Raw genomic sequence first — 12,120 nt, forward strand, 5'->3', positions numbered from 1 at the left:
CAATATCTTATCTGTTTCTCTCAGTAACCATGGGAGTAGAGTAGAAATTATTTTTATCATTTTATAAATGAGCAAGTAGACTCAACTGATTTACCCAGGGAATAGGACTGAATTTATAACCAAGTCTTTCAATCCCACTCTTTCTGCTATTTCTCCCACATTCCACTCCTTTTTCTTTTTCCTTAGCATTATAATACATAGTTCAAAGTTTGAGGTGTTTTGACATTTCAAAATTAGCTTCTTTATTTTTGAATCATGTGTCTTATTTTTCTGTAGTCTTATTGGCCTTTTTTTTTTCTTTTTCTTTTTTTTTTTTCTGTTTCTCTTAATTTTAGACTGGTGTTGACTTTGTGGTAGCTTTCTTAGAAGAAGACACTATTATTCACTCTGCCATTTGATGACCAATCCCAGGGAGGACTTTTAATCAGTTAGTTTTCTTGAGGAGCCCAGACTCTACCTGGAAGACCTTTTATGAAATCCCTTCTCTTAGCTCCTTCCTTGTCACTGTGGATTTTGCATTTTACAGGAGGCTGAATACCCATGGAATGCAAAAGAAAAGTTCTGACATCTTTGCCCTTTAGACTAATTATACAATTGTCTTTGACTTTATAGTACAGCAAGTCCTTAAATAACATGGTTTCGTTCAACATCGTTTCATTATAATGTTGAGATGCCGTAGGGACATAGCTCTTGTTTATATCAACCAGCTGATGGTAAAATTGGCTAAGTTATATGTTTCTTTGCTTAAAGTCACAGAACCAGTCAATGACGTCAAGTGAGGACTTACTGTATATGGTCAGGAGTTTGCTCTACGGGAGGCATGAAATCCCCATATTAGGGGGCTGGACACTGGACAAGTCTAGCAGATTCTGTGTTGTCCTAATGGAGGTTTGGAACTGGGTAGTATGATCACCCTCACACCTGTCGTCTGAGACCAGCAGATTCAGAGCCACAACTCATAGCAGGGCTGTAATGGGGAAAAACTAAGCCTGCCAAACCAAACTACACCCATGGGAAGGTATTTGAGGCTCTCCAGAGACAAGGGCTCCTCTGCCTTTGTTGGCCCAACCCTAGTTTGGTCCCCTAGTGGGGTCATCAGGGCAGTATGAGCCAGGGGATAGGTGCAGGGAGTCTGCAGACAAATATCCCCCACCTGCTGCTGTCACTGATGTCTTGTGTGGCTTAAACCTGTTCAATTAACTCTTCTGTCCAAGATATAGGGACCATAATGCCTCCTCATAAAGAGGAATAGCCATGTTAATGACTTAATTCCAGAACAATTTGAGGATGACAAATGTTGACCAAGTTGTACAACATATTCTTTACCCTCTGGTACATTGAAAGGAAAAACATGACTGGGTTTTTCAAGTATTTTGTGGTCACTAGGTACCATGATAGCAGGTATGTTTATTAGGTGCTAATTATGCCAGACACTGTATTATGTGCTGTTCTCGTCATCTGTCATTTTATTTACTTCCCATACAATCTATGGGTAAGTACTGTTCTTATCCAATTTTACAGATGAAGAAACTGAGTCTTAGAAAGGTCAGGAAACTTGTCCAATGTCACTCCCGGAATAGGTGGCAGAATTGGAATGCAAACCCAAGTCATTCTGAACACTTTTAGCCAAAGTACCTATATTTCTAGGAGGACTGGATTTCCAACAGCTGTCCTTGTTCACATCTTCTGACCAGTTGTCCCATGAACTATTGAACTGTCCCAGAAATGGACAGCCAAACAACTGCATTTCCCAGACTGCCCTTCAGACTGAAAGTAACACAGTAATCCTTTGTGAGACCACAGTTCTTGTTCTTGGGGTAGAAAATGTTGCACCACGATTTAGGCAGATTACCAAATCTCAGAGAATTAGACTACAAGGCAATGCACTCAAAACTATTATACATCGGCTATGATTTGCAAGGCACCAACGGACCTTGCAGTGTATGGAGGTCGTTCTTATGAATCTCAGACCTCATATATTACTGAAGTACCGAAATGCAGGTTTCCAGCAAGTTTCAACTGATGGAAATCTGGAAAGGAACTCACTGTGCTGATATTAATCATTTAAGCTTTCTTGAGGGATGGCCATGGCCTGCAAAAGGGGCTCCATAAGCTGTTCTCTTGTATTATGGATATTTATAATATCACACTATCTATATTTCAAATGTGGGCTTTAATTAGAAAGGTCATTATACTATGCCTTTCGGCTTTGTGGTCATTGTGTAGTTTTGTTTGTTGAGCAGCAGAAGAGATGGGGAAGATAGGGCCTCAGCAGAGACAGGACTCTAGAAATTCATAATCAACAAAGTCCTTTTGATTCTCAAATGTGGTCCATAATCCCAAAGATTTAAGAACTACTGATTCAAGATCATTTTAATTCTAGTATCCAAATACCCTCTCGCAACAATAATTGCACCACTCGAAAGAATAGTTTATATCAGATGCATTCAACTCGTCTGCTTTGCCTCAAACCTGGAGCAAGGTGGGGAAGGAGTGGGGGGCAGCAAAAACTTGAGTATCTCTTTATAGGCATCATTCTAAACCCTTTTTCCCTTTGGTTCTAACATCACCATATTCTGTTAAGAGCACCTCATGTGGCCAGAAAGAATAGCAACTAGAAATGAACTCTTCTAAACTAAAGCCTTGCCTATTTCTCAGGTTGTCTAGGACTCAGTGAAAAAAAGATCCACTGTAGTATTTCTTATTCCTGCCAAGGGAGCTGTTATTAGTCCCCATATTGATTATTATCTCCATGCCGCATTTTCTCTCAAAATACCACAGCCTGAGATGGGGTCCCACCAAACCTATTTACTTATCCTTTCATTTTCCCAGTTATCTTTGTTTATTTTTTTCAGTCATCCATAGCATCTCCCTGTGCTTCCCCCCCCACTCCCCCCCCCACACAACCCCACCACCAAATATCAATTGCTTATTTGATTGTTCCTTTCCGGTCTCTTTAAATCAGAAACTTGCTGAGGTTCCTAGGCTGCCTGCCTCAGCAGGCGTCCAGGACTCCCAGCAAGTCCCCATTGCAGTGAGATTTGCAAGTGAATCTCCCTCATCTGAAAAACATCATCAGACCCCTATGCATCTCCTCTGACTTGCAGGCATCTACACACACACCAGTGAGTTCCAACACATCTTAGGAACCCATCCGAGGTTTGACAAAGGAAATCAATCGATGTTGGCAGCTCCAAAAAAGGAAAATGCCCTAAACCGAACAAAATATAAAACCCATACAGAATCCAACTAACAAACACACAAAAAAGCAATAAAATTATTTAAGACTCAGATGCCTACCTTACAGATTTCCCAAAGCTCTTTGCTCACACATGGAGACTTCTCCCTGCCTGTTTTCTGGCTCTCCAATAGCTGTGCTTTCTTACACTGAGCAACAGTCTCCTCAAGTGTCGGTCTCTGAAATACACATGCTACACACGCCCATACAGCCTCTCAGTGCCAGGCAGCCCCTTCGCCTCCCTTCCCAGTCCCGGCTTGCCTGTGCCAATTTCCTGACCACTGCTAACTCCTACACAGGATGGAACGGGGAAGGGAAGGGAGCCAGCAGGAGTTGGGGACAGAGGCAACTCACCATGGATTGGGTGGCCACCCATCTAGGCAGGAAGGGTCCATTTTCTCCCTTCCCTAACCTGAAACCCCCTCCACAGATGGTTCAGGCTCATTCAGATCCCAGAGCAAGTTGGCAGACTCCTGCTAGCGTTCCCGGCAGGGACCCCGACCACTCGGAGGCAGCAGCCCCCAGCCGGCAGACACGGATCACCTCTTACCTTCACAAAGCCCCAGTTCTTAAAAGCCTGGCTGGGGTCTCCAAGGAGTCATGCGTTTTACTTGACATTGCAAGCAACCCGTTTCAGAAGCAGGGAACATTTCAAAATGAAAGAGAAAGTAAGCGAGTGATCCAAACCAGACCCCCAACCAGCTCTTGGCCCTCCGCGGCCTCTGGGAGTTCTCAGACTCGGCGCAGCCCACCCAACACTTTCGGCAGGGAGAGAGTTCAGAGGAAACTGCACCTTGGCTGTCCCTAACTCAAGGCCCGGGCTGCCTTTTTTTTTTTTTTTTTTTTTTAGTATTTGTTGAGCTTTTTAACATGCAGGTTGTCTCCTTCTGCAGGGAATTACTCAGTGAGCCCGTCACCTGACTTACAGCAGCTCCATTATATAATTCAAACTGTGCTATTTGAGTTCTGATCAGAAAGTCACTCCCCTCCTGTCTCCCTCACCCACTTTCCTCTCCCCTCAGAGTGGAGGGAGAGGTAGAAAGGGAGACACTCAAAACACTAAACAACAACAATGAACCTTTCTTGAAACTTGGGGCTGGGGGGCATGCTGCGTTTTTGCAGTGCATTTTTATTTCCCTCTGGTTTTATTCTTCTTGGGGCAGGACTTCCTCAATGCCAAGGCTGAGATAGCAGGGATTTCTCAAGATGTAACATCTCAAGATGGAACTGTAGCAGTTTCCTTGATTTTCTTCTAGGGGGGCTGTCTGTAGATTAGAAAAATCACTGAATGAATTTTCAAATGATAGGGCCATCATCAGTTGAAAAGCCTCACATAGATGTATATAACACGTGTGCAAATGAAATCTGATACCTAGACTGTTAATTACTTTTGCCACACACATATCTAAGGTCTGTGAAATGCCAAAGGGGTAGCTTGGGCTGAGGGGGCCTTTAGCCAACCCTCTGGCCCTGACCTTGATCCTCATAAACCCTCTCCAGACACTTAAAACAAGCATAACATCTGACTGAAAACTGCATGCTTGCTATGCAAACGCGTCTTCAAGGCCAAGCCCCCAGTCTCTACTTTCAACAACATGTTAAACCCTGAAGGCCAATCCACACGGATATTTGGAAGCCACCACTGTCTTGGGTGAAGGTAATAAGAATCATTTTAGTCTGTCCCAATTTCCTCTTCTTAGCATCTGTCATCTCTATCCAGGTGATATATATTGAGGGGCAAGTATGTTAACACAGGGTTGACCCATGAGTGACATCAGTTACTCACTAAGTTTCTCTTGGAGAAACGAGCATAAATGAGCATAACACTTAAAGCATCATGAAACACGATGGGCAAAATAAAAAACTGCAACCTGTTCACTATTTTCAGGTCAAAGCTGGGATGAAGAGGGCGCTCTGGGCTCCCAATCTTCTCCCAGCCAGTGGAGCCTTGTGGCAAAATATGGGAAGTACTTGAAAAAGACTGTTAACATGAAATACTACTCAGCAATAAAAAAAGATGAAATACAGGTATTTGCAACAGCAAATATGGATGGATCTTGAGAATATCATGCTGAGTGAAATAAGTCAATGGAAAAAGTCAAGAACCGTAAGATTTCACTCATATATGGGATATAAAACTAAAAGCAACAAATGAATCAGACAAACAAAAACTAATAGACACAGACAACAATTTAGTGGTTACCAGAGGGGAAGTGAGGTGTGGGGAGGTAGAAGAGAGTAAGGGGGGTCAAATATATGGTAACGAATGGAGATTTAATTCTGATGAACAGATCATGCGATATACACATGATGTATTGTAGAATTGCACACTTGAAACCCATACTATTTCATTAACTAACGTCACCCCAATACATTTAATAAAAAAGAAAAAAAGAAAAAGAGAGTTCAAGTCTGTGGGAACAAATGCTAACACTGATCAACCTTCCTTTGTTTTGTCCTAGGCTGACCTCTGCTCGTCCTTCTGTATCCCCCATGCGTATCCATCAAAGGAAACTATCTGGTCTTTCCCGCCTGTCTCCAGCACTGTAAGTAATATTAGGTGTCACTACTATATTAAACTACGGGACATTAGAGTGATATGGTGCCCTAAGAATAACTTTCAAATTACTTTGCAACTACCTATCCACTTATCCCCCTGAAAGGATACGAGATAGTTACTATTCTCTTTAGACAGACACAAGGGAGCTAATGACACAGGCAGAAATTAGAATTCAGTGCTCTATTTTGCAAAGGTAAACCATGATACACATGAAAAAATTATAAGTGTGTAAACCTGAATGACAGATTGATGTCTGTTTATATCTCTCCCTCCAATTTTAGTAAATACAATGTGGTGTGGCAGTTCCTATAGTAACTTCTTTCTTAATGGGAATAGGGGAACACCGTAAGATATTACAAAGCATCAGGTGGCTGAGACCCTTCCCAGTTATGGGAAGAGAACCAATAATACAAAATATGCCCTTGGTCTGTATATAGTCATCAAATATTGACATTGCAAAACTCAAATTTCCTAGACCAGCACTGTCCAATAAAAATATAGTGTCAGCCACATACATAATTTTAAATTCTCTACTAGTCACACTGAAAAAGAAAACACCCTGGTGAAATTAACTTGGGTAGTTAATATATTTTATTTAATCCAGTCTATCCAAAATATTATTTCAACATGTAATCAATATAAAAATTATTCACACTGTATTTTATATTCTTTTCTTTATTCTAAATCTCAGCCACCTGGTATGCAATATATGTCTTTTACACTACGTCACACCTCAGCTCCATTTCCAGTGTGCAATAGCCACGTGTGGTCAGTGATTACCACCTTAGACAGCTCAGCCCCAGACTACATTTGATCACCTGGGTTTGGAAATTTTTCCTTGAGTACATGTACATTAGTCTATCCCTACTTGGAATTTTAAAAAAGAAACTGATTTTTTTTTTTTTTTTGGTTCTAGCCTTATGGCATAATTTAAGCGGTATTTTCTCGAGTGGAGCAAAAAAATATCAAATAAGCTTGGAATGGAAATAGTATTAAAGATTCCATTCTTTTCATGTCAGCAGAAGATCGTGAAGATTAAAAAGAAATCTCAGGTGTGTAAAAGATCCCTTCCTTGCGTTACCTCCATCGCCGAAGTTAGGGACCTCACAGTCATGCTTGACTGTAATTTCTATCTACCCTCTCTCTATGCCCTCTCCTAGCAGCCCATCTCAGAGCCCACTAAGTCGTATTAACTTTACCTGCCCCTTTTCTCAAGTCCCAGGGCCTCGGCTATAACCCAGACGCTCCCAAGAACCCCTGCCTGGTCTCCCTGCCTCCACTGTCTGCCCATTCAAGTTCATTTTCTATTCTGCTTCAGTGTGAGCATACTGAAAGTAGACATTTAATCATGTAGCTTCTCAGCTTAAAGCCTTTAATAGCAACGTGGTAACTTTCAAATGAAATCCTTTGTCATGATCCACTAGGCAATCATCAACTGGCCTCTGGGGAACTTGCTGGCCCATCTCCTGCTATACATTCTTTGATTTTACCCTGGCCTACATACTTGACTGTGCCAAGATTTCTTCCACGACTTCACGCCCTTCTGTAAAGTCTGTTTGCTCTTTCTGGAACGTCCTTCCTTAAAATGCCCACTCCTCACCAAACAGAAAAATCCTTTCAGCCACACTCAACTCATTACTGTAGCTTTTCCTGGTCTTTCAGTCAAAATTAACAGTCCTTCCATCTGTGTTATCACACCCCTTTTATAAACTGATGTTACAACATTTATCACATTCTATTATAATTACATGATAAACAAGACAAGAACGGACTCAAAAAACAGGAACCTCATGCCATTTACCTTTGAAATCACTTTGGGACGTAGGACCTCAATAAACGCCTGAGGAATTCCAATACATTTTCCTTTCATTCCCCCCACCCTTCCGAGTGTCTAACCACCTGGTACCTCATCAGCATTAGCATCATTACGCAGCAGCCAATATTTATTAGTGCTACTAGGTACCAGACACTGGGCTAAGCATTCTATATACATTTCACTTAATTCCAACAACAAATCTATAAGTTAGGGACTCCTCAGTGTTTAATAGCTGTGGCATCTCTAGTATCGCTTTGTTCTTTCAACAACTGCTTAAAAGTCATTCTGATAACACCTGTTATGACAAGCCGATATGCAGTTATGCTGCCAAAGAGTGTGGGATTTCATACTTGTCTGTTAACTTATTTGTTAAAAGACAAATAGAGGTGTCTTCTGTTTTATATTTTTAGTGTCTCCATCTCTAACTGGTCCAATTCTTAGTGGTCCGGGAAAACAGAAAACCTACCTTAATAGTATTTTGTGCCGAATAAGAGTATGGTGGCTCTGCGTAAGGACATGAGAAACCCAGTCCCGTGAACATCACAGGATGTGATACTTAGTTTTGCAGCTCAGAGTCATTTTTGGCTTTTACTTTTGGCTCTCTAGTTGTTTCCATAAAATTCAGCCTAGGGGTGCTTTAGAAAGTGAAGGGACGAACACCACATGCTGGTGAGGCTGTGGAGCTCCAGGAACTCTCATTCATTGTTGGTGGGAATGCAAAACGGGACAGCCACTTTGGAAGACAGTTTGGGGGTCTTACAAAACTAAGCATACTGTTGCCACACAACCCTGCAATTACATTCCTCGATATTTTCCCAAATGGACAGAAGACTTATGCCCATGCAATGGAGTATTATGCAATGCTAAAAGACATGAGCTATGAAGCTATGAAAAGACGTGGAGGAATCTTAAGTGCGTATTACTAAGTGAAAGAAGCCAATCTGAAAAGGTTCCATACTGTCTGATTCCAGCTATATGATATTCTGTAAAAGGAAAAGCCATGGTGACAGTAAAAAGATCAGTGGTTGTCAGGGGTTGGAGGGAAGGAGAGATGAATGGGTAGATCACAGAGGATTTTTAGGGCAGGAAACTATGCTGTATGATATTGTTATTAATGATGGGTACATGTCATTATGCATCCAAACCTATAGAATGTACACCAAGAGTGAACCTTCATGCAAACTATGGACTTTGGGTGATAATGACATGTCAATATAGTCATTGTAGCAATGTGTCAATGTAGATTCATAATTGTAACCAACATAGCACTCTGGTGGCAGGAGCTGATAGTGGGGAAGGCTTGGGTGGGGTGAGGGGCAGGGGTATATGGGAACTCTTTGTACTTTCTGCTCAGTTTTGCTGTGAACCTAAACCTGCTCTGAAAAATGAAGTCTCTCTCTTTTTTTTTTTAACGTGGAGGGACCAGAGAATGGCTTGCTCATGTGTGCCCGGGGATTATGTTCCACGGGTTCTCGTATTATGTACAAGTTGTTTTCCCACAGGTTGTCAGCTGCTCAAGTTTATTAATTGTTTTCCCTATTTTGTTTCCACAACACCACTAAACTAATGATAATACGTGTACTAAGGGATTAATAAATATTTGTTTAAATGAAATTAAGATCTTAATGCTTCATATAGTAAATAAGTAGTTCCACCCACATAAACCCCATCATAGCCTTACTGTCAACAGAAAAAACTACTACTGATGTGATTTCTGGAAACAGCCTCAGATTGGAGGCAGGGTTGTGTTAGGAGGCCAGACAAAGGGGTTGGAAGAACAGCAGTGCCCTGGGAAAGCTTAATCGCTTCGACTCAGTCCTGAAGAGTTCTATGGCCACCCCTTGCTAGATTTACAATACACTGCACAGAGCAAGGTTATCTCTGTCAGACGAGGTACTCACCCCCTCCGAGACTCAGTTTCCTCACCTGTAACGGGGAGGAGGATATTATGGGCATTACACAAGATCATGTCTACAAGATGCTTGGCAGAGTGATTGGCTCATGTCTGTGTCAATTAATGAAAAATGTTTATTCTTAATATTAAATAGTATTAGACATTACGTGATAATAATGACGTGTTAGAGATGGCATTGAGGGTCTCAAGAGATGCTGGTGCCTGTGTGAACCCCTCTTCTGCTCTCTTATGACACTTTTTTTCTATTCGACTTGCTGTTGGCACATATTAAGATGGTAACGTTTTGGACTTTCATAACCTCTGTCTTTCTTCCTTCCTTTCTTCTTTTTTCCATCCTTCCCTTCTTCTTTATTTTCCTTCTTCCTCCCTCCTTCTACTCTTTTTTCTCTTCCTTTCCATTTATTATTTTTAAATCAGTTTATTTCATCCCCTGCTATTCTTGGCCAACTAACTGAGGCTCTTTGTATCAAGCTCTTCTTGCCAAAGCCATATTAAGCTCACCAGGTGGCTAACCTTAGACCAGCCAGTTACTGCTTTCTCTTGGAAGGCCTGCAATACCCAGAACAAAGAAGGTATGAGGTCAAAGGATTCTTGTTCAGAGCAAAGGGGGCTGCTTCATACAGAGCTTCCCAGAAGGCAGGCAGAGCCTGAGAGGAAAAAGGTCTGAGGCCTCCAGCATAATCCATAACAGAGCAGTCCAGACCTCACTCCCTGCCAAGTCAATGCCGCCGCCAATCTCAAAGGCCATTTTTCAAATTGTATTTTGGTTAGCTCAGCATAATGTCTATGTGACAGCTTTACTTTGGGAGAACAATAGAAAAAGGCAGTTTCCTGGAGGGGTAGGCAGTTGAGTTGCTTCCTTTAATTCTCTTTAAAGCACCATGGGGAATTTCTGTGATGATCTGTATCCAAACAGGACTAAGATCCAAGAAAGACTCAAGAGGAGATACACAGTGGCCCTTATATAGGGCAAATGAGTGAGGTTTTAAAGGTGGAGAATGCAGTGGAGCGAGATCTGGGAATGAATTCTACTTCTGCCACCTTCTCACTGGGGGCAGGTTATTTTCCCTCTGTTTCTTTCTGTGTGAAATGCTGATAATAACACACTGAGGCAGGGGGAGTCTGGGGTGACATTTGTAAAGCCCTGGTGTAGAGCAGGTACAGAATGATCTTGGCCAGGAAGGTTTTCTCATGTCTAAAATGGAAAGAAATTACAATGTTCTTTTTATAAAGTTCTTTGCTGGAAGTTCAATGAGACCTCCAGCAAACGGTAAGTACCACATGTGTATGTCTTTCCTGTCCCCAAACCTCCATGTTTCAGATTATGTTTTCCAAAGATGGACACAACTCTACCTTCCATCCCACCTACTCTTCTAGAACCTCGCCCCTCCCCTGGTAGTGGTAGGATCTAATTTCTCTCCCTCTCAATTTGGGTGAGCTTGGAACATGCTTGTGGCAATTCCGTGGGACTCCAGAAGCCGAGTCATAAAAGGCAATGCAGCTGCTGCCTTATTAGTTGGAATACTTGCTCTTGAAGCCTTCAGCTGGCAGGTAAGCAGTTGACCTTTAAGGCCGCCATGCTATGAAGAAGCCCAAACTAGCCCATGTGGAGAGACCATAGAGAGAGTTCCCAGATCCTCCAACCCAACTGACTGTGACCTCATGACAGACAGCTGGAACCAGAATCACCCAGACGAGCCCTTCCAGAATTCTTGAACCATGTCAATGAAATGTAGATGATGAACACACAACGAAACCTAACTGGAAGAGACATATGTCTTCGTTACGCTCTCGTAGAGAACAATAACATAGGGTTCAAAGCTTAGGCCCTGGTATCAGGGAGGACCAGAGTTAGAGTGACCTTTAAGAAAGTCCTGTGTGACCTTCAAGAAGTCTGCATGTCTAAAAAGGTGATAAAAATAATGCCTGGGTAACAGAATTATTGTCAGGATAAATGAGGTGGTTTAGGTTAAGAACTTAGCATCATAGCTGACACAGAGTAGACATCTTAGATATGGTTTGCCATCATCATCATCACCACCAATGCCACCAATGCCACCACCACCACCACCACCACCAAACCTATTCCATAATCATTATGATGGGTTTTGCTCCTAAGGCCTTAGATCTGGCTGGAATACACCCCTTTCATTAATCACACTTTCTTCCATATAGACACTTTCCCTTCAACTCATGGTCTATAGGGCTGCCATTTCTCAGCCTTCATGCTAACGTCATAGTCATGAGGAATTGTTTCAAACAATCTAATCAATCTTAGCTGCTTTGTACAGCTCACCCACAGTCAGCCATCACTTTACCCTCAAGGCTCTCAACTGTCTCGGTCATCATTACATATTAAGGGCCAAGTATTCTAAAGCAGAAAATCCATTTTGACTAAGGATGCACACTGTCTCCCTCTGGGTCTGTTGGGCCATTCAGCTCAGCCTTTGAATACCTATGATGAGCCAACAGAGGAGAAAATTAAGGTTCAAAAAGATAAAGTACATTGGAAACAGCATGATTGTTTGCTCACTTATTCATTCATATATCCATTTGGCTACTCAACAAATAGTTATTAACAGCTTACTATG

The 12,120-nt window shown here is 41.9% G+C and overlaps 1 protein-coding gene across 13 annotated transcripts in view; it reads right to left on the reverse strand.

The window, feature by feature from the left end:
* The window catches only part of PHACTR1 (phosphatase and actin regulator 1), a 503,450-nt gene that overhangs the window by 284,044 nt on the left and 207,286 nt on the right, over positions 1 to 12,120 (reverse strand). For 2 of the 13 annotated variants that reach the window (XM_074335221.2, XM_019742989.3), the window contains exon 1: positions 3,301 to 3,437. The exons of 9 other annotated variants lie outside the window; for them this stretch is intronic. The gene's annotated coding sequence lies outside the window, so the exon portion shown is untranslated. Of the gene's footprint in view, positions 1 to 3,300; positions 3,438 to 3,788; positions 4,057 to 12,120 lie in introns of those variants that run through there. 2 more of the 13 variants (XM_019742990.3, XM_074335222.2) reach the window with 2 other exon arrangements.

This window comes from Rhinolophus sinicus, chromosome 14 (genome assembly GCF_057876585.1).
Source record: "Rhinolophus sinicus isolate RSI-liver-muscle chromosome 14, RSI-T2T, whole genome shotgun sequence".
Lineage (NCBI taxonomy): Eukaryota > Metazoa > Chordata > Mammalia > Chiroptera > Rhinolophidae > Rhinolophus > Rhinolophus sinicus.